The sequence below is a fragment of the Lagenorhynchus albirostris genome, chromosome 2 (genome assembly GCF_949774975.1).
Source record: "Lagenorhynchus albirostris chromosome 2, mLagAlb1.1, whole genome shotgun sequence".
NCBI classification, from domain to species: domain Eukaryota; kingdom Metazoa; phylum Chordata; class Mammalia; order Artiodactyla; family Delphinidae; genus Lagenorhynchus; species Lagenorhynchus albirostris.
Genome location: NC_083096.1, coordinates 12,868,021 through 12,893,067, shown reverse-complemented (window position 1 = coordinate 12,893,067; position 25,047 = coordinate 12,868,021).

Genomic DNA, 25,047 nt, shown 5'->3' with positions numbered 1-25,047 from the left:
CAATCCTCTTTGAGAGGAATTGTTGGATTATATGGTAAGCATGTGCTTAATATTATAAGAAACTGCCACACTGTCCAATGTGGCTGTACCATTTTGCATACTCACCAGAAGCGTATGAGAATTCTAGTTGTTCTGCAGGTATTCAAGCTCTTATATTTTCAAAATCTTTTTTGCTTAAGCTCTTCTGATAAGTGATGTTCTACATCCTTTCATGTGACATCCTTTTATCTTCTGCTGTAAAGGGTCTCCGTAAGTGCTTACCCATTTTCATTTGGGTTGTTTATCACTGGCAAATTTTGAACTTTCTTGATATATTATAGAAATATATCAAGACACTTGTAAATATTTTTTCCCAGTCGTAGTTATCTTTAAATTCTTTTGAAAGTGTCTTTGAAAAACTTCAGGGTTTTTCTTTCATAGAATAAATTTGACATGTAATATTGTGTAAGTTTGAGGTGTACAGGATGTTACTCTGAGACATTCATGTATTATAATTGCTGATGTAGTAATATTTATCACACTACATAATTATAGTACAATATTATTGTCTATATTTATTATACTGTGCATCAGACAGCTTATTTACTACTTCAGTTTTGATGTAGTCAATTTTTTTTGGTGAGTCTGTTGAAGGCATTCTTGTCTTTGTTATCATGTTTTTCATTTCTATAATTTCTTTTATTATTTCTTATAAGTTTTATCTCTCTGCTGAAATTACTCATGCATGTTGTTCACTTTTTACACGAAAGCATCTTACATATTAATCATAGCTATTTTATATTCCTTAGCAGATAATTTCAAATTCTGGGTCCTATCTAACACTGATGACGTTCATTGCTTTGTTTCTTGAGAGTATGTTGCTTTTTCTTGCTTATTTGGGTATCTCAATTTTTTTTGTTAAATTTTGATGTCTTCTGTAGATCAGTGGAGACTGAGATAACTAGCAATTATCTATTTCTGTGGGCACAAGTCTTTTATGATAGCCTTTAATGTGGACAGTTGAATCAATCTAGCCAGGAATTGAGCTGTGTTTGGGATTTCTTGGTTCTATCAGTTCTTATCAGTTCCCCACAGGCTTTGTATTCCTGTAAGGTCACCTTGTGCTTCCCAGTGAGTTTTTCACAATATCAGCCCCACCCACAGTGTAAGATTTTCCCTCTGTGCGTGCCCCTCAGAGACGTTCTTTCTCCATGCTTCTGCTCCATCCCAGTAGTAGATGCTATTACTCGTTACTGGACATTTGCTGGCTGATGGTGGTGGTGAATACTCATGGGAGAGTATCTGTCTGTTTCTCTGGTGTATTATCCATTCTAGGCGTGCACTGTGTTCCTGTGTCTGGTGGGGCTTCTTATTTATCTTGTCCCTCACCCAGAAGTAGGAGTTCTCTAATGATCTGGGTACAAGACATTTCCCTTTTCCTCCTTCTTTCTAAAACCCAGTGCCCCAATGTTGACTGAATTTGATGCTATTTTCCAAAATCATCATTAAAAACTTTAAAAGAGGTAATAGAGAAGGATGGAGGTGAGGCTGCTCACTTCCCCCCACACCTGAACAACATGAGGGTGACTTTCCTGGCCTCTTGCTGTGTCCAGATCTTTCTCATAACCACTGATTAGTTCACTGGACAGGAGTCTGAAAGTCACTGTGAATTTCCATCAAGGGTGCCACTATTACAGTAGGTTCTATTTTCTCACTGTAGCCACAGTCAGCCTTTAGTAATTCTTTGAAACAGATTAGCTGATTTATTGTTACAGATTCATATGACATCTGACTACTGTTTACCCCAAGGAATCAGGTGTCTGCTTCCTGTCTCTCCTTGGTGTCATTTGTCTTTGCCTAGATTTTGGGTGAGTCAGATGCCTTCCAACCTCAGTGCTTCGATGGATTTCATTAAAAAACTGTGATTTGGAGATTATCTAAATTGTGTCCTTATTTTAAGGATGAGAATAATGCATTTTCTAGCCTTCTATGTCTGTATTAGTTTCCTAGAGCTACTGCAACAAATTACCACAAACTTGGTGGCTTAAAAAAACAGAAACTTTTTTTCCTCTCACAATTCTGGATAACAGAAGTCCAAAATCAAGGGGTGGGCATGGCCATGCTCCCTCTGAAGTTTCTAGGGGAGAATCCTTCTTGTCTCTTCTGGCTTCTGTAGCCCTGGTGTTCCCTGGTTTGTGGCAGCATCATTCCAACCTCTGCCTCCATCTTCACATGGCTTTCTCTATGTGCCTCTCTGCGTCCATTCTTCTTCTCTTAAGGACACCAGTCACTGGATTGAGGACCCAACCTAAATCCAGGATGATATCACCTCAAGGTTCTTTTTTTTTGCAGTACGCGGGCCTCTCACTGTTGCGGCCTCTCCCATTGCGGAGCACAGGCTCTGCACGCGCAGGCTCAGTGGCCATGGCTCACAGGCCCAGCCGCTCTGCGGCATGTGGGATCTTCCCAGAATGGGGCACAAACTCGTGTCCCCTGCATTGGCAGGCGGACGCTCAACCACTGCGCCACCAGGGAAGCCCTCACCCCAAGGTTCTTAATGACATCTGCAAAATACCCTATTTCCAAATAAGGTCACATTCTGAGAGTCTAGGGGGAATGGATATGAGGGAGACACTACCCAACTCACTACATTATAAGCAGAAGCTTGAACTAGATACAGAATAGTGGTAAATGATCATAACTTTTTCATAAGAATAGAATTTATACGTTTATGGTAATTAGGTTCCATGATAAAGTTATTCGTGCTAGAAATCTCTGATGCTGCCTCATTTTATTTATTCAACAATTATAAATTCAGGAAGTAGTACATGTCAGATACAATATTAGATGTTTTGTTTACTCTCATTGAGCTTGATTTTTCTCCTTAAAAAATTCTATAAGTTTCTCTTATTGAATTACATTTATTTTCTGTAGCTTTGTTTAAAATGTAAGAAGATTCAATGATATTTCCTATCGAAGAAAGATGTATCTTTTCACAATAGCGATAGAAAACATTAGTCTTTCTCAATTTTTGTTGTTTGATTTTAGAAATGGATAACATAGTCATCCCTCTTTAGCTGGTTCCATGTCCTCAGATTTAAACAACCGTGGATTCAGAATATTCAGAAAAAATAATTCTGAAAGTTCCAAACAGGAAAACTATTTACATAGCATTTACATTGTATTAACATTACTTATTGTATATGCAATCTAGAGATGATTTAAAGTATATGGAAGGATGTGTGTAGGCTGTTACACAAATATTACACCATTTTTAAAATTTATTTATTTATTTAATGGAAAGTCATTTTATTTTAAATATAGCAGTGTGTACATATCAATCCCAAACTCCCAATCTATCCTTCCCTGCCACCCATCTCCTCTGGTAACCATAAGTTCATTCTCTAAGTCTGTGAGTCTGTTTCTGTTTTGTAAATAAGTTCATTTCTATCATTTTTTTTAAGATTCTGCATATAAGTGATATCATATTATATTTGTCTTTCTCTGTCTGACTTACTTCACTTAGTATGATCATCTCCAGGTCCATCCATGTTGCTGCAAATGGCATTATTTCATTCTTTTTAATGGCTGAGTGGTATTCCATTGTATATATGTACCATGTCTTTATCCATTCATCTGTCAATGGACATTTAGGTTGCTTCCATGTCTTGGCTACTATAAACAGTGCTGCAATGAACACTGGGATGCATGTATCCTTTTGAACTATGTTTTTCTTTGGATATCTGACCAAGAGTGGGACTGCTGGATCATATGGTAGCTCTGTTTTTAGTTTTTTAAGGAACCTTCGTACTGTTCTCCATAGTGGCTGTACTAATTTACATTCCCACCAACAGTGTAGGAGGGTTCCCTTTTCTCCAAACTCTTTCCAGGATTTACTGTTGGCAGATTTTTTTGACGATGGCCATTCTGACTGGTGTGATATCTCACTGTAATTTTGATTTGTATTTCTCTAATAGTGATGTTGAGCATCTTTTATGTGTCTCTTGGTCATCTGTATGTCTTCTTTGGGGAAATGTCTCTTTAGGTCTTCTGCCCATTTTTTGGTTGGGTTATTTTTTTATTTTTTATTTTTTTTGATATTGAGATGCATGAGCTGTTTGTAAATTTTGGAGAGTAATCCCTTGTCAGTTGCCATCATACTCAACAGTGAAAAGCTGAAAGCACATCCTCCAAGATCAGGAACAAGACAAGGATGTCCACTCTTGCCACTTTTATTCAACATAATTTTGGAAGTACTAACTATGGCAATCACAGTAGAAAAAGAAATTAAAGGAATCCAAATTGGAAAAGAAGAAGTAAAACTGTCACTGTTTGCAGGAGACATGATACTATAACACAGAAAATTCTAAAGATGCCACCAGGAAACTACCAAAACTAATCAATGAATTTGCTAAGGTTGCAGAATACAAAATTAATGCACAAAAATCTGTTGCATTTCTATACACTAACAATGAAAGATCAGAAAGAGAAAATTAAGAAATAATCCCATTTACCATAGCATCAAAAAGAATAAAATATCTAGGACTAAACCTACCTAAGGAGGCAAAAGACCTGTACTCCAAAAACTATAAGACACTGATGAAAGAAACTGAAGATGACATAAACAGATGGAAAGATATACCATGTTCTTGGATTGGAAGAATCAATATTGTCAAAGTGACTATACTACCCAAGGCAATCTACAGATTCAATGCAATCCTTATCAAATTACCAATGGCATTTTTCACAGAACCAGAACAAAAAAATCTTAAAATTTGTATGGAGACACAAAAGACCCTGAACAGCCAAAGCAATCTTGAGAAAGAAAAACAGTTGGAGGAATTAGCCTCTCTGACTTCAGACTATACTATAAAGCTACACTCATCAAAACAGTATGGTGCTGGCACAAAAACGGAAATACAGATCAATGGAACAGGATAGAAAGTTCAGAGATAAACCCAGGCACCATGGCCAATTTATCTATGACAAAGGAGGCAAGACTGTAAAATGGAGGAAAGACAGTCTCTTCTATAAATGGTTCTGGGAAAACTGGACAGCTATATGTAAAAAAATAAAATTAGAACATTCTTTAACACCATACACAAAAATAAACTCAAAATGGATTAAAGACCTAAACTTAAGACCAGATACTATAAAACTCTTAGAGGAAAACATAGGCAGAACACTCTTTAACATAAATCTCAACAACATCTTTTTCAATCCATCTACTAGATTAATGCAAATAAAAGCACCATTTTAAATAAGGCACCTGAACATCCTTAGATTTTGATATTCATAGGGGTCCTGGAACCAATCCCCCTGTGGATACTGAGATACGATTGTACTGACTTCAATTATTTAACAGAGTCATGGAATAAAACTTTTGTTTTCATCCATCCAAAATTAAATCACCTCAGAATAGACAATTATGTTACTGTAATAAGTAACATGTGTCCGACAAATTTGTCATTTTAATTATCTTCATATTGACTTGGTTTCCAATTGATTCTAAAAGTAGTTTTTCTTTATATCAATATAAAATATCTACAACAAGATGATACATTATGCTGAAGCTATTAAAAAGAAAGAAACATTTTCAATCTGCAATGGTAAATATGAAAATAAAGGCAAAATTAGTTGGTTGACATATGGTATATTAACAAAATATTGATCTTGGCATTTTGACTGTGGGTAAATTTCATCAAAACCAAAATGTTTTAAGTCAGCCTAATGTGCAATATTAAAGTTAGTATTGTGACACATAAAAACATTAAATTCCATTCAAAATGTGATGAGGTTTATAGAACCAAATCTGTTAAAGTACACTTGTTTCAAACAAACAAACAAACAAAAAACATAACAAAACAGAAATAGACTCGTAGATACAGAGAACAAACAAGTGGTTGCTGGGGGAAGGAGGGGGTTGGGGGCTGGATAGAATAGGTGAGAGAGATTAGAGGTACAAACTTCCAGTTATAAAATAAATAAGGCGTGGGGATGTAATATACAGAATAGGGAATATAGTTAATATTGTAATAACTTTGTATGGTGATGATGGTAATTAGGCTTATCATGGTGATCATTTTGTAGTCTATAAAAATACTGAATACAGTACACCTGAAACTAATGTAGTATACCTGAAACTAATATAATATTGTAAGTCAATTATATTTTAATTAAAAAAGTATAATTGTTTTTCATGCAAAACATTTTCTTATGAGAGAAAATGTAAAAAAGAATTAATATAGTAAATGTCTGAATAAAATAAATTCATGTATCAAAGCGAGGTATGAATTAGATGATTGAGTTCTAAGAGAACTTTACCTTCCAAATTTGTGATTTTAGGGTTTACTATACCTTATTCCATGTGATGGCTAACATGTGCCTTTGTCTCTGCTTTCTGCCACTTACCTATATTAGAACCATCTTATTAAGTCAGAAAATAACTGGCTATATTACTTAAGGGACTACCTTCTTCTCCATTAGAATGGACCAGGAATCTCATAAATAATCACCCTATATGGAACTGGATTTTCCTCCTGTAATAGTAAAGATGGTAAACTAAGCCTTCTTAATGCTGTCAGTGTTAGTTTCATAATAACTGTGGTAACACATAATCCAAAGTCCAAAGCACAGAAGTGTAGCCTTTTTAACTGTAAAGACACTGCCAGTTATATTTCATAATACATAAATTGTCCAAATAGGTTGTGATAGCATGAAGAAGTACAGATATATTTTCTTTGAATCTTTCAGCTTGACTCTCACATTATGTATCACACAGCTACGAAAGTTTTATTAGAACTAGTTATTAGAGAGTAACTAGGTCACACAGCAGAGTACTTAGATTCCTTTTCAAATACTTGGCAAAATAATTTTGCCATACAAAAGATCATAGGGTGTTTCATGTCTTTAATATTAGCCTAGAATATATTTGGCTTCATATCAAAATCCTGATCCAAATTCCTAAGTAAACTAACTGATTTTGATTTTAGATTAATAACATATGTACCAATCTCTTCATTAATACTTCAGATGGCTAAAATCCATTGGAAAGCTTTCTGAACTTTGTACTCTCTATGTAGCCATTGGCTAGCATATTAACATTGACAACTGTGTCAAAGATGGTACAAAAACTTGTTCTTAAGAAGGCAAAGAAGGGTAAATCCATCCCCATGAAATATTTCTATGGGGATTTGTGTGAACTTTTTGAATGAATCAGAAGAAATGCCCGGTCACATTCATATAGTACTAGAAAATTAAAATATTAATTATTATATATTCAAAAGTCAGGAGCTAATTCAATATATCTCTCAGCGGGGAACCAGCCTTATTTGACGTTGAGCATCAGTCATTTGTTGCTCATCTTCACTTAAATATAGAAGGTCCAGATTCAGGTGAACCTACAGATCACTGATCTCACATATTCTCACACAAACAGTTGTAACACTGTACTTAAAGGAATAACGAAGGTGAAAAATCAATAACTAACTCCTTGGTCAATTCTACAGGCCCAGTGATTAGACTGCATCCACTTCATTATTGGGGCAAATTATCCTTTTTTTTTTTTTTTTTTGCGGTACGCGGGCCTCTCACTGTTGTGGCCTCTCCCGTTGCGAACGCACAGGCTCAGCGGCCATGGCTCATGGGCCCAGCCGCTCTGCGGCATGTGGGATCTTCCCAGACCGGGGCACCAACCCGTGTCCCCTGCATCGGCAGGCGGGCTCTCAACCACTGCGCCACCAGAGAAGCCCCAAATTATCCAATTTTAATCGAATAAATTGGAGCAGTAAACTAGGTAGCAAATCCTGAGAGTGGCATGGGAAAGTAAATACGGTGAAAAGTAATATGACAATTTATCCCTAATTCCCAGATTTCCAGTTCCCTTCACGATTCTTGTCCTTGAGGCAATCACTATTTCAGTTACATACTTTCAAGCATACACACTCACGTCATTTTAACCAAAGGTCATGGCACATTAGGTATACTTTTCTGACATTTTCTCTTTTATTTACTGTAATGTGAAGATTGTAGTATATTTAGAAGATTGTTCTTTTTATTTCTAATTCTATCTAGATAATTCTATGTCACATTTTTAATAGCTCTGTAGTATCCTCTTGAATGGGTTCACAAAACTTCATTAAACTGATCCGCTAATCCATTAGTAACAGACATCCAGATAATTTGTAGAAATCTGCTACTATAAACAGTACTGAAATTCATTTTCAGTTTTGTAATAAAGCACATTTGTAAGAGTGTATAATTAAGATACATTTCTGGAAGAGAAAACAGTGGATCAAAGTGAATAAACATTTCAAAATTTGATAAGTATTACTAAATTGCTTATTAAGATAAAGTATAATTTACAGTCTTAAAATATTATGACAGTGCATGTCTGTGGTTTCTCATCCAATCTAGAATGTTGCCAACATTTTTACCTTTTCCAGTGGTACATGATTATGGTACTCTTTTCTATTTATTTTATTTACCAGTGATAGGGACATATGTTAAGTATTTAAAAGCTATTTGAAGGCACTTTAACTGTGGAGGACTAACTTAGTTAAGACAAATCCTATAAAAGCTAGAAAAAATATTTAAAATATATACGCTTGAAGGCAGCATAGATCTACCGAGACACTGAGGACTTAAGGAATGAAGACACTGGTAAGAAGGGACATGAAGAAAAGTGAGCCCAACATTTTTCGACATGAGGCAGGTGTCAAAGCAGCACAGAGTCTGAAAAGCTAAGCAAACCTTTCATTAGTCTCCAGGGTCAGGAGGAAAAAAATCAATTTCAGATCCTGTGGCAGTGGAGGGATATGGCAAATGCTTGCAACTTTCAGATGTGACCAATTACACACCAGGAATAGTGATGCATCAAAACAGACAAGCCTCACAACGGAAACAGAGCTCCAAGTAAGCTCAGTTCCTCACTGGAATAAGCTACACTTTCCTCTGGAGAAAGCTGTTATTCTTCAGAGCCACAGATGATTTTTGCGATTTTTTCCATACAAAAACTAGATTCATTAAAAAAGTTAACAGGCATATTAGGATTCAAGTTTAAAGAAGAAATTAAGAGATGACAGAAATGGACTTACAGGACAGTCTTATATTACATGTATTAGACAAAAAATAAAATAAAAATGCATAATGTGTTAAAAAATAGAGACTTTCATCAGAGGAACTGAAATCTAGAGAAAACACAAATAGAAATTTCAGAAATTTCTATGTAGCAATTAAAATTAATGTGATGGATTTAAACAGTGATTTGGAAAGATCTGACACATTATAGAGTGAAAGAACAACTGAATTAAATTCACTTACAGTAAAAACATATGCAACAATATTATATGTTTTAGGCCAGTATGTGCATTATAAATGTAAATGTGTAGAAATAGGTCTGTACGTACATACCACAAACCACTAACAATGGCAAATATAAGGAGGGGCCTTCAAGGGATGCTGGTTGTCTTGTCTGTATGACTGATTTGTTTACAAAGTGAATGCATTCACTTATCACTGATGCAATTTAAAAGTAACTGTTACTCTAGAGAAACACCTGAATGCAGGCTCCCTCTACAACTCAGTGCCTGCCTTTCCTTAATCAGGAAAAAGACAATTAACTATAATTGAGGTCTGGTGCTGTCCATGTGCTCAGCTCCCATACATCCATAGAGAAAGATCCGTGAGGAGAGAAGTCTATAGAGTTTTACACCTATGGTTCTAGGTGAAGTCCTTTCTCCAAAGATAACTTGCTGATTTAATAGAATTAATGAGACTATAAATTTGGAGAAAAATGGTGGTTGTAGAAGACACAGAAAACATAATTCAAAAAGAGTCATGTACCACAATGTTCATTGCAGCGCTATTTACAGCAGCCAGGACATGGAAGCAACCTAAGTGTCTATGGACAGATGAATAGATAAAGAAGATGTGGCACATATATACAATGGAATATTACTCAGCCATAAAAAGAAACAAAATTGAGTTATTTGTAGTGAGGTGGATGGACCTAGAGTCTGTCATACAGAGTAAAGTAAGTCAGAAAGAGCAAAACAAATACCGTATGCTAACAAATATATATGGAATCTAAAAAAAAAATGGTTCTGAAGAACCTAGGGGCAGGACAGGAATAAAGATGCAGATGTAGAGAATGGACTTGAGGACACAGGGAGGGGGAAGGGTAAACTGGGACGAAGTGAGAGAGTGGCACTGATATATATACACTACCATATGCAAAATAGATAGCTAGTAGGAAGCAGCCGCATAGCACAGGGAGATCAGCTCGGTGCTTTGTGACCACCTAGAGGCGTGGGATAGGGAAAGTGGGAGGGAGACGCAAGAGGGAGGGGATATGGGGATATACGTATACATATAACTGATTCACTTTGTTATACAGCAGAAACTAACACAACATTGTAAAGCAATTATACTCCAATAAAGATGTTTAAAAAAAAAGTTACATTTTTTAAAGTAACTTGTTTATTTATTTAAATAACTTGTTTGTGTTAGAAATCTTTGCTATTTGAAAACTAATGGGTTTCAACTGAATTATATAGGATTCATTTTAGTCACTAAGACAATGTGTGGCAGCAGGGTGTCCTGGGGAGTAGAGCAGCCTGGCAAAACGAAATGCTTCCAGCCTGGATAAATATTTGTCCTTGACTCATTTTCTTGAACTCGGGCAAGAAAAGTAACCATTTGGGCCTTTGTTTACTCACTTATGAAAAGAAAGATGATTTGCACTCATTGAGAAAAAATGGAATTTGGAATTGAGAGGGAGAAAGTGATAACAGAGCTATAATCTACTTTACTATTTTGTTTAATGTAAAAAAAAAAAAAGTTATGAGTTTTGGCCCTGCATTTTTCTCCTATTAAGAATGAAGTAACTGAGAAAATTTTATATGGAGAGTTTGTGGACCCAGTTCATTTTTTCCTGTCATGTTCTGCAGTGCTCTAATGCCAAAATGTCTTGTGTAGAACTAATGTGATAAAGCTTGTAGGTTAAGAAAATTTGTCTGAAGAAACATCCCAGCCCCACATTTTTCAAAGGATGAGCTATGAAATACTTGCACCTAAAGATGCAATTAAAAGCCAAAGGAGGGAGTCTCATTTAAAATAAATTTAGATACCCTTCATGATACATTTCTGTTTCAAAGAGTCATAATACATGTTCATGTTTAAAACCTCAGAAACACTTAACAACAGCCACTTAACGGTATATGGTCCACCATTTTCTAAACATTTTAACAATTGTCCTTTTCTATTAACTTTTGTTAATACAAAATCTGCAAACCTAGTGTTTTACAAAATATGCTTTGTGAAACATTTTCCTACCGTAAGAATACAGTTTGTTCTGATTTAAATTGAGCTGCACATGTTGAATAATCTACTCTAAATCCATTCTATCTGGGAGACCCAAGTTGCTCTGAGTCTCTGAAACTATGTGTACACAGGAAATAGGAAGTAAGAGTCTATTAATTCAATCCACAAACATAAATTGGAGGAAAAAATTGAAAAATAATGATTCCTCTCTTGCAGAAGCTCACATTTTCCTGCAAGACAAATATATAAGCAAACAACTGAATAAAAAAAATGGAAATGGTACAAGTGTGAGTCTTGAGAATTTCTCTGGAAGCATTTGACTGTCCTTGTTCCTTGTAGTTGTTCTTCCCCACCCCCTCTTGCATTTGACATTTACCCTAACTGGTTCTCTTCACCCCCTCTTGATATATCCAGACTGCCCAAATAATGACTGCTAATTTTCAAGAACAATTCCTCTATTCTCAAAGTCCAGACTCTCCTAATAGTGGCCGCTAACCCACATAACCATCCAATCTGTCCATTTCCAAAACGTGCTGCACTTCAGCCGACAGCCTCTGGCTGAAGTCTACCTGAACTTTGAACAGCCTCCTGCTGCTAAAACCTGATAAAACATTTCACCCTCCTTTCTCATGTCAGATGTTCCTCTGGAACTTTTCATGTTCCACATTCTAGAATAAAAGCTCATGCTAAGGGTGTTCTGGTTGATTTCCTTCCACAAATGCTAGTAACGTTGTATATTATCAAGGTACAGTGTAAAGACAGACATCTAATCCTGCCTTCAGGATCTGGCAAGAGGAGGTAGTGTTCAAGCTAATCTTGAAGAAGTAAAACATCAACAGTTACAGTTGTTCTCAGTGTTTGTTTTTGGGAAGAGGATGCCTGCTAAATATTTTAGATGTTTGTATTAATTTAATTTTTACAACAACCCTTTGAGGTAGGTTCTTCAGATAAAGAAATGCAGGCACTATAAGTTCAGGTAACTTGTCCAAGGTCACATAAGCAGTAAAAAGCCACATGTAAAAGGTCACATGTCATAGTAAACAGCAGAACTTACCTCAGATTTCTTGTGATGATTAAATAAGAGTAATGTATACAGTAACGGCTCAATAAAATTCATTTATAATTATATATATATATATAATATGATAAGAATCCTATGAGACCATTTAATTTCAATAAATTGATTCAAACATTGGATGTGCATAATAAAGAGAAAGAATTTTTGTTTCCAAATCTGTCACAAGCTCCCTATTTCCAGAAGGTACTATATCTAGTACTCTAAGTAATATTTAAAAATATAGGTGATACCAGTATAACATAATATTAAAAGCATTATCTCTTTGTAAGTACTAGCTCTAGGTAAATACATTTTGAACTTTATGAGATTCATTTTTCTTCTTTGCAGTATGGTGATAACAATAGTACCAACTGCATTGGATCATCAAGAGAAAACACCTGCAAAGCTCCTAACAGTTCCTAGCTGGAGTTAGTATTCAGTAAGTACTAGTCATGATGATAATTAGTTTCAGAAAAACAATAGTTGTAAATATTGTACCCATCTTTATATCTATGTTCCAAATATTCTTTTCCATTTCAAGGAATTATTTTCACAAAGCAAGTGTCTCCTTAAATACGTTCAACAAAAGAAGCTTTTGCTTGTGCTCTGTAGGGGCACTGAAATGTCTGTAAATTAGTTCTACAAGTGTCTCTTGGGCATCAGATCTTGAGTTCCTGATGAAAACATATACAAATGCACAGATAATGAAGGAAAATTGACACTATTCATTTTAAGAGTAATCAAAACATTTGGCATCATCATTATTTTTCTCTGTCAAAGACCAATTTTATGGATGTAACATATGGCTTCTAGGAGGTTTGAAACCATCAATAGTGAAATGATGAGGAATTATGAAATGATTTATATACTATGTTATTCAATATATTACTGAGCTTATTATGTTTTTATACATATATATCACGTATTACAATAAAAACTGAGAAACAACTTACATACCTAAAAGAGAAGATGGTTAAATAAATTCCATATAATCATGAAATTGATGTTTTAAATGATCATTTAATGGCTTGTGGAAGGAATCAGTGGTGAATTTCATGTGGATGATGAGGAACAGAGAGGTGCCATGAGAAATTCCTAATTTATCAATTTGCAAACTAAATGGATTTGGGGTTGGAGATCAAGAGTTCTGTGTTGGACATATACGTGTAGCTGAATAAATTACTCAGGAAGTAGAGAAAACATCTGGGCTGGGAAGAAAATTCATGTTGTCAGAATATAAAGGATAACTAAAACCATAGGTGTGGATGAGAAAATCTAGAAAACTAGGCTTCAGCTCACCAAGACAAGAAGACCAAGAAGGCTTGAAGAACCATAATTTATGGAAAAGTTGAAGAACAAAAGATATTTACTATGATTCATTTGCCCTGTTATCATTCACAAAATAAAGTACATAATCTTGTCCTGAATATTTATGTACAATTACTACAGAGTCTTTCCCCTGTCTCCGCTTGGCATGAGTTTAACAGTTTGCTGGAAATGGGATTGGTAAATTATTAATATGTATTGATATGTTTCATATATGCTTTGAATACTTTCTTCCCCACCCATGGGAATGTTCCAGGCAGTACTTTAAGACATAAATAAATACATGCTACATTCCAAGGTCGCAAATTGTCTATACCCCTTGTCCTGTTTGAAATTTCTTGCCCAGGATAGGTTGCTCAAGTTTCTAATCTGTTGTTTTATACGTGGACTCTTTGTGCTGAGCTACTACTGAAGTTTCACTTAAACTGCCTGCTTGCCTTTCATGGCTGTTATTTCCCCTAGACACTAATTTTTCAGAATAAATGATTTCATCTCTCCAAAGTGAGATTCTATTATCAAAACGTCCATGTTTTAATCTTCTTAATCTTTCTGAAACTTAAAAAGCTAAAGACAATATATTGGAATTTTAAAAACACTATCCAAGGCGGGGAGGAGAAGAGAAGGGGAGGGCCCCCTGTTGATAGAGCCTGCCCTAAAAACATCCTGGTCTCATTTTCCTCACTTAAGATGCAGTCTTGGCTCTTCTGTGAGACTTAATTAAGTTACTGGCTCCCTCTGGCTACCACCTCCCATATTTTCACCAGGCCTTATTCCTCTAAATAACACAGTTTCTACTGCCTTACGACTTTCCATGTCACTCTCTAAGAAATCTCAAACATTCTTGATGATTTCTAAGGTGTTGTTTTTTTTTTTTTTTTAACCGTGAATTTCAGGGGAAAAACTGTTAGAAAGCAGAAAATAAATACACATTGGGGAAATGTTATAAAAATACAAAATGGTATCCAATTTTGTCTGTTTTTTTCTTGTCATTTTGCTCTGTCAGTAAAAACTTTTTTTGTGTGTGTAAAAGAGTTATTCATTCACTGTATCCCATTTACTCTTTGGGCTGATGGACTTTTTTTTTTAAATAATCCGCTGAATTCTGTGCACCTCCTCTGTAGCTTTAGACTGTTGAAAGAGACAGGACTTACCAGTTACACTGATGCTTACTATGTACTATACACACAAGAACTTTATGTGTGTCAATTAATTGAATTTTCATAACAAACACATTTTGCAAAGAGGAAATTTAGGCCCAGATTAAACTGCCCCTATTCGTACAACTAGTGGTGATAAAATCAGGATTCAACTCCTGGCCTCTGGCACCAGATGTGAACAACTGTCTGCTGTTGCAAAGGCAACCACAGGCAGTAAAATTTGGTAATCAGTTAGCATGGTGTTCTCATGTGAGGCTAAACTTCATTTCAGAGTAAATTACAGCCAACGTTTCCAATGTGCTTCTTAGAACACATTCCCGTGGGCTATTAACAGGTATTACCAGGGTGGAGGTGGGGGGGGAGTGCTTTGTCAAATACGTTTGAAAAACATGGGATTAATAAGCACTGAACAGTTTGTTTTCAGGACTTCTAACACCGTTAACGTGATATAGTGCATTGCACCTCTAGCGGTAGGACCTTTATGCATTGTTTTCCAAATATATTTGACAATGAAACATACTTTTGGAAGAACATGTATCTAGTAAGAGTCTAGGCAGCCATTTTCAAAAACTCTGATATAAATTGTTTCTCCCTCTCTGACTATCTCAAGAAACTACTGCTTCTGTTCTCTGGAACAGGGTTTGAATAAGCTTCCAGTCCTGAGACAGAGGTCTGACACAAAAGTGGAAAGAAGAAAGGAAGAAGGATTAAGGAAGAGACTCAGAAAACCTGTTGTACATCAGTAGAAGAGGACTTATAGCCCAGACTTAGGAGCAATTATCAAAACCCAGGACCCAGTTCTAGGGTTGAATTGGCCTCAGATGCTGCTTGATGCTCAGGCCCAAACTGTAGAGCTGAGGCCATTGAAATTCTGACTGACTCAAGTCCAAACTGATAATGACATCTGAGAATGGAGCTGAGCCTGAATATAGCTATCAAAGAGTCTTTACCTATGGGCCTTACATTTTAAATGATATGAATAGATATAAATCATGCCCCAAACTATTAGTCACTTAAGTTATTTTATCAAGCTATAGTACCAGCTAATTAATACATTTTACTTTGGGAGTACTGTTCTGTGTCAGAACACATAGTTTCCCCAGATATTAATGCTGATAGACATGGTGCAAGTGAATAGTAAAAATGTTTCAGCGAGGCTTCTTTAAGCAAACTAGAAACTGGGAGGCAAGCCTAGAAATGGAAAAAAATAAAAATATGAAATTAAAAAAATTACATAAAAAGTAACAAAGAAGGTGGGTGTAACTCAAAGATTTCCTTTCACAAAATTATTGGTCAAGATTGGTCTGGAGAAGGTGGACAGTTTTACCCTCTCCATGGGTTGGAGACAATAACTGCCTTAACAGTCCAGGCTAGAGGGCGCAACTCAGAAATGATATGCCCTGCACTTCTGCTCCCAAGCTAAACTAGCATCTCAAAGTTTACTCTCCCGAGACTGCTATGTTAGGAGGAATGCAAAGGAAGACAGAGGGGAGAGTGCATCAAGGCAGAAAAATCACTATATTAGACAAGTTATTTAACTCTTCAGAGCTTCTAAATTCTCATTAAATAGAATTATTGGGATTTTGAGGGAGCCTGATGAATGGTCCGTCTTTCCTCCCCTTAGCTGTGAACACACCAGTATATTTAAAATATTGTCCTCTTACTATGAGAAGCCTTTTAAGACACTGCAGGACTAGTTCTCTTGCCAAGTGAATTCTGAGGTCCAGAATTAGGCAGAGTGAAGCCAGCAGTCATAGACTGTGCTGAACCAAGGGAAAATACTTGCTTCCTGTAGGCATGTGGCTTTTCGCTTAGTACTTGGTTAACATTACAGAATTCACATTAAACTAAAGTTTTCAAATCTCCTCATTTTGTATCTATAATGTACATTTTTATTTTGTCAAATGCCAACTGCTCTGTGTAGAGATTTTTAATTAACAAAGTTATTACACATCCATTATTTCTTTTTGTAGTAGCATAGATGATTGTACCCGAGACGTAAATCATATATATTATGCCACCTAAAACTTTAATAATTTCCTATGCTTATTTCATAATTGTACTTTTGTTAATGTTATTTATCACCTTTTTAAATTTTGTCCTTGGCTAATGAAAGTTAAAAGTTGCTGATGCATCCTAGTATCATTAGCCTCTGGGTGATTGCTACATCATTGCCTTATTGATGAAATCACCTTAGGACAAGGTCTCCATAACTCTTCCTCGTTGGACGTCTACAGGATAAATCTGCCTTTTTCCAAATTCTAACACACAGAAGATTGTTTTATAACACATCTCCTGCCTGTATCTCATTATGGTTAAGTATTCTTTTATAACAAGCGCATTTTACAACACATTTTGGCGTACGTTGTATCACAGGAATAACTTTGCTGCTTGGCAATGAGTGTTTTCCATCGTTACAGTACATTTGGTCTCTTCTTAAGATCCCTTATGTTGAAGAGTGAAACGCTACAAATTTGCCTTTGCCTCAGCAATCTGGTATTGATGTATTTGTTTTCCCTGTGCTCATTCTCTGCAAGTCCAAATTGCTCACCTACTGAAAGCTCTCAAGGTAGTGACCTGGAATATTAACAGGTTACATTACCTCATTAAGCAAAAGAAACCGCTCTTACTCAGAGTCTGTAGATGCTGACAACGCATTTATCCAAAAAATTATTAATGTTTGGATGGTAGTGTAGTTGGAAAGATATTCTATACGTCCAGACTGAGGGTTCTCTAACTTTTCATAGGTTATCAAAATTTCACCCATTAGTTGTTGCCTTTTCCTTGAAAAGTAAAGATTAATGATGTTAAAATGATACATTTGAATACAATGAAGTTACACTTCTTTCTGACTCTACCTCAGATGTTGATGATCCGGCACTTTTTTTTTTTTTCCAGCAACGGCACAAGTTCATTTGAAGGAGAAAGACAACCTTTAAACAACAGGGCAATTATTATTTTAATCAAAAGCAGTATTATATTTTAAATTAATCTTCAAAAGAGTCCCTGAAGCTAAAATTTCAAAAGTCATTAATCAATTAAGCAAAATAATACACAGTCTTTCAAAGCAATCTATCTCCTGAAGGTTGTTCAAACTACTTTCTGAGAATGAAAACTTAGCACTTTTTCTTCAGTTCCATTGAGTTTTATTTTTCCAATAATTGTCCAATATGTAAAAATAATATGATGGTGTAAATATGAACAGTCTAATGTTTTTAAATGGTTCTATCAGATAGGGTTTTTTCAGACACATTTATTTTCCAGGAACATAAACTATTGAGTCTGCTTCTCAGCTCTGCTAGTAATCAGACTATGATATTCTTATTAGACACTCAAAATCTGATAATGGGACACCACCAAGGTCACACAGCCCTTCTATTTTCTTAACAATAGTTCCCTCCTATCTAGTACTCAATACAGAGTTAATCCCTGCTTTCCTGGAATCTCACTGTAGAGTTTTTCATTGTAAGCCCAAACTGTATAAAAATCCCTCTCTCTTCTTACTAAGATATCCAATTCACAGTTTCTCACCGTATATTCTCTCTCTTGCTGAAGAAAGTGATAAATCTCTAATAGATTTTATTTCACTACAGATATGTTCCTCGCGATCTTTATCTGATGGGCTTTGTCAAAATTCTTAAGTGACCCCTGCTGCTTGCAAAACACTACTAAAATTGTATACATCAAATACAATTGACCCATGAACAACATGGGTTTGAACTGCAAGGGTCCATTTATACACAGATTTTTTTCCCAATAGTAAATACTACAGTACCACAGGATCTGATGTTGGTTGAATCCACGGATGCAGAACCATGGATAGGGAGAGACAACAATAAAATTAGACTCAGATTTTCAAGTGCATGGAGGGTCAGCACTCCTGACCTCCAAATTTTTCAAGGGTCAACTATATTTAGAAATAAAGGAGTAATGTAACAGAAATGAAATGAAAGAAATATGTACACAGGATAAATATCAAATTCAGTCACTTATCTTTAGAAACTAATCAAGAATCATTAGATGCTACACAGTAAATTGCTCAGTACTGAGGTTTTCCTGCCTCCCCCGAACTATTTAATACATATTTCTTTTTTTTTTTTTTTTTTTTTTTTTGCGGTACGCAGGCCTTTCACTGTTGTGGCCTCTCCCGTTGCGAAGCACAGGCTCCGGACATGCAGGCCCAGTGGCCATGGCTCATGGGCCCAGCCGCTCTGCGGCATGTGGGATCTTCCCGGACCAGGGCACGAACCCGCATCCCCTGCATCGGCAGGCAGACTCTCAACCACTGCGCCACCAGGGAACCCCTACATATTTCTTTATTTTACTATTTCTTATCTATGGCTATGCCTTTGAATTCTTTTTCGTAGCATACCACATGAACCTGCTCCCCTCAGGCAGTACATTTTTTGCTCCAAACTTTGTCCAACCCTCTTCATGCTCAAATATGCCTACAATTACCTTGTTCTTCCAGAATATTCTTCTTAACACAAACAAACTGAGTTGATGTTTCAATACAGAACATTTTAAGTGTCACAGAACAGGAAGCCTGAATCATTCATTATAAGTAGGGTTTAACCGAGGAAGAAATGATGCCATTTTAAGAGTTACTCAATAGACAGCATGAAGTTGTCATTTCAGGAACACTTGAGGTAATACAGGTTTTAAATACTTTCCAATATTCTTTAGAAAGAGTATGTGCAAACATGGAGACAAGAAACAGCTTGTCACTTGCTGTTGCTGAAATGTGGTACGCAGGGAAGAAGTAGCTGGTGAGTACATTAGAGAAAAGTACAGAGCATGCCAAAGAATTTGAACTTGACTTACAGCACAGAAAAATTCCACTCCTATCTGTCATGTGGAGGAAGATGTAAATCTGTTTTACGCTGCTGCAATGAGCAGGAGTATGACTAACGGAGAGTAGTTATAGTTGAATTTCTGTTCAATATAAGAAATATTTTCCTAATAACTAGAACGGTCCAGAAAATATGATGAGCCAATTAGGCTGAGTGCCTCTTACTTCCTAGAAGTGACTAAGTAGATAATAAATGCCCATGCCTGAGGAATATCTTAAAAAATAATTTCTCTTTTCAATTCTATGATGTTCTCTGTTGGGATTCTAATAAACTTATCAGTGGGAGTGTTAGGATGGACACAATTGTGCTACCTTCACTAAGCAATGAATTAACACATAAGAAGCATTTTAGAGTTATACAGAATAGTGACTAAGAACAGCTGCTGCCATGCCATGGTGGCAGGACAATAGCAAAGAGGTTTAACATCAGACAAACTTTTTAGATGTGATATTGCATCCCACAGAAGATGTCTTACTTTGCATGATCATAGAGGAAGTATAAATTATGTTAGTTATATCATAATAATATATGAGAATAGATATTCTATTATAATCCAATCATAGATTAATTAGTTCATCAATAATATAATATCATCCACAACGAACATTTTGAATGCCTACTAGGAACTAGGTACGCCAAGATATTTTGCATATATTTTCTCTAATCCACCAACCAACCTGAAAGTCAAATATTATCCTCTTTTTACAGATCACAAAACCAAAGCTCAAAAAGATCGGGATCATCAGAGCTAATAAGTGGCATATTGAGAGATCTGTCTGTCCCCCAGCCCTATGGCATACTCATATAATAGACAAACCACTCAATTGCTTTAAAACTGTAACTTAATTTTTTAAGACTTTTATTTTCCCAGTAGGGTGCTAAGATTAGCCTCCTACTGTCATCAAGAGGATTTTTTATTTGTTTTTTTAATATTCTTCTTTCCAGTTACAAAATGGGAACATCCTAAACTCTAAACTCAATAAATTAAATATAAATTGACTAACACCTATGTATGGAAATAAATATCAAAAAGAACACTGGAAAAAAGAGGTATAAATTAATAAAAATTGAAATAAATTAAAAAATAAGTTTATGTTTAACGCAATGGATTGAAATAACTTTGGCATCTGACAAAATTGGAGTAAAGATGTTAAAAATCTCTGATCAGTCTTTAAGACATACTAGAATGTCAACTGCTGTCACTTCCAATTTCCTAAGTGGTGCATATTCCATTTTCCTTATTAATCATCCTGTCCTAAATTCTCCAGTTAGCATCCTCTTTTGTGACTCCTCTGAAGAGTGTGAATTTCTTATAATCCTATATTTCAGATATTAAAATGATATATCCTGGATTCCATTGTAATTTAGCCCCCTGTACCATTTTCCAGTGTGACTAAACAATTAAGATATTTTATAAGAAAAAGGGTTAACAGTAAAATGTAAGTGAAGAAATACAGTTGACAGAGTTGATTCACCGTGTGCTACATACTGCAGAAATAGCAAGTATTATTTTTAATGTTTTATATATATATGTATATACATATATACATATTTATGCAGCGTTATTTTCTGGAGGTTAAATACTTTCTGTTTCTGCTCTGGGAATCAAAGATAGTCACAGAATATACAATGTACACTCACAAGCAAATAAAAGTGAGTAAAGAGCCAGTAGTGTCACGAGATGGCTTTTACTTTTATAAAAGAAAATATTATAAAAATTGATGCTGAAAATGAAGTTAATTTGTGGACAGGAAACACCTGGGAGTAAGTTAAATAATTCTAGCATACTTTCAGTCACCTGAATTTTTAACATAAGAGATAGGCTACTGGACAGTCAAAGTAACCAATATAATGAGGTGGGAAATGGTTTCTAAAGTGTGGTTTATTACATATTTATAAATAATTATTACTGTATATAGATTATAAATAATCTATTATGTATAATCCAGATGCTAGCCAAAGATATGGGTAACACTGTTTGTAAAAATAAAAAGTAGGTGTAGATTTTAGACTGGGGTAAGCCATAATCATACATCATTAACCCCAATAATTATTTATCGTAAAATTAGTGCAACTGGTTGTTTGAATATTTTACCTGGAGAAAAGTAAGATCTTGGACAAGGTTGCATACAATCTTATGATGGCTGGTTAGGGGACAGAAGGAAAGAAAACAAAATGTAGTGAAACAGGAATATTCTTAACTCCTCCAGTTAACTGGGGGAAAAGTGTTATTTCTTAGGGGACAGTTATAAAAAAGTAAGGTTATTTGTATGGATTTGACTAGGCCATTACTAAGGGGATTGAAATACATTTACACAGAGAGAGTAGTGTAGCTCTCTCTCAGCTTTCATAACTATTCTATTAGGCATTAATACAGGAAATTTCTATAAGGTCAAGTTTAGCTATTTCAGACATCCTCACAGTATCTTAGACTATTTGCTGCTCAACATGTGTGATGGTTTTGTAACGTGTCAACTTGCTGGGCTAAATGACATTCCCCAGAATTCTCTTTCCTGTATGTTTTCGGTTAGAGTCGTCTGCTAGAAAATTCTTGAGGGGACGTGGAGGGTTTGAAGTGAAGCTGCAGCTCTTTCGTAGCGCACGCGCACACACGTGCGCACACACACACACACACACACAAACACAATTTAACTCCAGTAAGAAAGGTCGTAAGCAGTGACAGCTACCATAGTTTCAGCCTGTCTGTGGAAGTTCCAGTTACTGCCCTGTGGCTTTTCAGTTTCAATATTCAGCATGAAAAATTAAGATGACAACCCAACAGCCTAACAGTCTTATAGAGACTATTTAACCAGCTCTCAAAATTGCATAAACTCAGATCCCTGTAACAAATCCCTTTGTGTATATGTGTGCTTATATATTCATTTGCTAGGGCTGCCATAACTAAGTACCACAGACTGGGTGGCTTGAACAGCAGAAATGCATTGTTTACAGTTCTGGAAGCTAGAAGTCTGAGATCAAAATTGCTACCTTCTGCGAGCTATAAGGGAAATGTTGTCCCAGGCCTCTCACCTTACATGGTGTGGTTTTATGGCAATTTTTGGAGTTCCTTGGCTTAAAGATACATCACTCTGGGGCTTCCCTGGTGGCGCAGTGGTTGAGAGTCTGCCTGCCAATGCAGGGGACATGGGTCCGTGCCCCGGTCCGGGAGGATCCCACATGCCGCGGAGCGGCTGGGCCCGTGAGCCATGGCCGCTGAGCCTGCGCCTCTGGAGCCTGTGCTGCTCCGCAATGGGAGAGGCCACAACAGTGAGGCCCGCATACCGCAAAAAAAAAAAAAAAAAAGATACATCACTCCATCTCTGCTTTCATGTTCACATGGTGTTCTCCCTAAGTGCAAGTCTCTGTGGGCAATTTTTCCCTTTTTATTGTATAAGGACATCAGTCATACTGGACTCTATTTCAGTATGACCTTATCTAATTACATTTGCAATGACTCTATTTACAAATAAAGCAATAATCACATTCTGAGGAACTGGGGATTAGGACTTCAACATATGAATTTTGTGGGGTGACAACTCAACTCATAACAATGCATATGTGTAGAAACACACACACACACACACACACACACACACACACACACACACACATCGCCCAGTAGTTCTGGTTCTCTTATTGAATGCTTAATAACAGGCCATTTATGCCATGTATTTCCACATATCCATGCCTTTGTCCAAACTAGAAATATCTTCCTACCATTTTCACAAGAAAATACCTGTTGAGATTCTAAGATCCAAGTCAAAAGTTTTCTACAGAATATTTCCTCCCTGTTACTTTACTGGGTCAACACTGGGGGCAGAATTAATTAGGATATGCATACCTTAACTAACTAATTACATATATATGTAAGTTGTATAATTGTATAATTATATAAAATCATTTATTGTATAATCATATAATCTATAATTGTATGAATTTGAATGCTATGAACAAAACCTTCATAAGATAAGGCAATAATCCAACACCATCTTCAACAATGTTTTCAACATTTGAGGATAAGGAACATGATTTACTCCTATTGTATGCATAGCACTGTTCATGGTGCCAAGACCTCATAAACACTTTGGGGAAAAAACCTACTGAATTAAGTACACCTTGGGCCAATTCAGTTTTTTAAACTTCTGATTAACAAATTGCAACCATATCCATGTATATCTTGAATAATGCTTAACATTTTTAAAAGAACTATGACAGCTTTAGAATACCAGGATTTTAGTCTTTGTTCTGATGCCATACAGTCGAGGCAGTAAAACCTAAGGCTATATTTCTCTGACTCCCTTGCAGCTCAAATGCAGCATGTGATCTAGGTTTCCCCAAGCAGATGTAGTCATGCAGCAGGGTGTGATGTGAGGTGATGGCTACAAGCAGAGATGTTAGATCATCTGGAAAGCATGAACTATCTAGAAATCAGATCACCTCAGTAAGCTGGTGGAGTTCACAGCATCCACTCCCTGCTGTCAGAGGAACTGAGCCACAGCACCAGCCTTACAGTGGCGGGAAGTTTTCTCTAGACACTTGGTTTCTAGTTGTGTAACATTCAAGCACAAATCTTCAGCAGGGACTTCAGAATATCCTTCAGTAAATCCTACTCTGCTCCAACTTGCTGTATTAGACTTTTATGTTCTGTAAAGAAGAATCTTGAAAGATGATCTATGAAAAGAAAATTTTCTTTCTCAACTATTTGAACCTGGAGACATAGATATTCTTCCAGGTGGTGGTAGGTCAGTGTTGCGGTTATGTATACTCAGGAACTGGGATGGTCATTACTGGATCACGATCAAGATGAGTTTCCATGGGAAGTTGTGCAAGATAAAGAAAGGAACAAATTAACAGGGAAACATGGAAAGAGGCAAAAAATAAGAGAAGCTGAGAGTAATCCAAGAGACAAAGAGTAAAACATTTGCCTTACTTCCCTGTTCTAGTTTCCACAGAACAAGTTGTATTTAGTTATTTGTCTCTAGTTATTCATAAGGTAATAGTCTAATATGTCCTATAATACCCTTAACAATTAAATTCCATTTTCTCGAGTGAGCTAGAGTGGCCTACGACTTGACAACCCAAAGAACCTGGACTAAACTGTATCATTATACCACCCTTACTCATTATGTAATAACAGAAACTTAGATGATATCTTCAGAAAATGTTACTGTACCTTATAATTTAACTCTAAGATACAATTGTGAATATAAAGAACAGTTTTATTGTTTCTGATAATGAGGAGAGAATCTCTTTCTCAGGGCTTCTGTGAATTTTAATTCGAACTGCATAGAAAAATCTCTCTAAACAGAGAAATGTTTATTTTTTTTGAATATTATGTATTCTGTGTTTTAGC